We start from the raw sequence: 1,271 nt of genomic DNA, 5'->3' as shown, positions 1-1,271 counted from the left end.
TGTGTCTTCTATTCTGTGAGAGTAAAGATTCTCAAAGTAGCTATTGATAATCTTCTGAATTACACCCTTTTCATTCCTTATTGCTTTTATTTGAATTATTTCTTTCCTCTTTTTGATGAGGTTAGCTAGGGGCTTATTGATTTTATTTAATCTTTCAAAGAACCAGCTTTTTGCTTTTTTAATTCTTTGAATTGTTTTCTTTGTCTCAATTGAATAAAAATATGGACTGCTTTACGAATTTGCGTGTCATCCTTGCGTAGGGGCCATGCTAATCTTCTCTGTATCGTTCCAATTTTAGTATATGTGCTGCTGAAGCGAGCACCCCTCTGAGATTTTCAACATAAGTGCACTAAGATTTGCCTTATTCTTTTTCAGCTGCACTATATTCTATTACAAACCTTGCTTTATATTCTCTACTATGAGTACACACAAATATATCCGTACGAGTGAAACTGCAAGGCCAAAGGGTGCCTAGGTTTACTGGGCAACATACCACCAAAATGTTCCTCAAAGATATTGTCCCAACTTACATGCCTATAAGTAGATTCTGACAGCACATTCCCCTCTTGCTATCATACTGTTTCTTTTATGTTTGCCAATCTATTAAGTAAAAATTTGTATCTTATTTTACTGTGTTTGATTATAAGCTGAGCATCTTTTAATGTAAGTAATTTTTTCCCTATAGATTAACTTTACTGTGCATGCCTAGTATTCTTTCTCACTGACTGGACTTTTACTTAAATTTAATTGATATATTAAGAAACTTCACCTTTTCTCATACTCATCCCTTGTCTGCTTTTCAAAATTATACTTTTCCCCAACGTTTTGTCTGCTTTCCTTATAGACCTCTTCTTCCACCACTGTCACTCACTTTGTTGTTGCTATTGTTTTGAGACAGGTTTCCCTAAGTAGTTCAGGCTGGCCTTGAACTCACAGTGATTCTTTCGCCTCAGCCTCCTGAGTGCTGGAACGACAGGTGTGTGTGACCATGCCTTGCTGGGAAATCTGTGACTTTCATATACTATATTTATTAGTTTTCTGGCTTCTTAGAAAATCTTTTTATACTTTAGATTAGAAAAAAAATCTAATACTTTCTTCTAATTCCTTTGAAGTTTCTATGCCAGTTGTTCCAAATCATAAATTAAGCGATCAGTATTTTCTCCATTAATTCAATGCCAACGTTACTATATATGAATTCGAGAGTTATCAGTCTGTCCATAAGCCAGAGCCAAAGTTATCTTAAGTACAACTACTTCACATAAAAAAAAAAA

At 34.5% G+C, this 1,271-nt stretch overlaps 1 protein-coding gene and 1 non-coding gene across 2 annotated transcripts in view; both read right to left on the bottom strand.

Moving 5' to 3' along the window:
* The window catches only part of Eif2a (eukaryotic translation initiation factor 2A), a 38,758-nt gene that overhangs the window by 12,958 nt on the left and 24,529 nt on the right, over positions 1–1,271 (bottom strand). The window lies entirely within an intron of this gene.
* LOC111813420 lies at positions 216–322 on the bottom strand. The gene has a single exon (XR_002818693.1). It is a non-coding gene; the product is annotated as a U6 spliceosomal RNA (small nuclear RNA).

This window comes from Octodon degus, unplaced genomic scaffold (genome assembly GCF_000260255.1).
Source record: "Octodon degus isolate 3935 unplaced genomic scaffold, OctDeg1.0 scaffold00186, whole genome shotgun sequence".
In the NCBI taxonomy this organism is placed as follows: domain Eukaryota; kingdom Metazoa; phylum Chordata; class Mammalia; order Rodentia; family Octodontidae; genus Octodon; species Octodon degus.
This window is presented reverse-complemented; position numbering and strand designations above follow the sequence as displayed.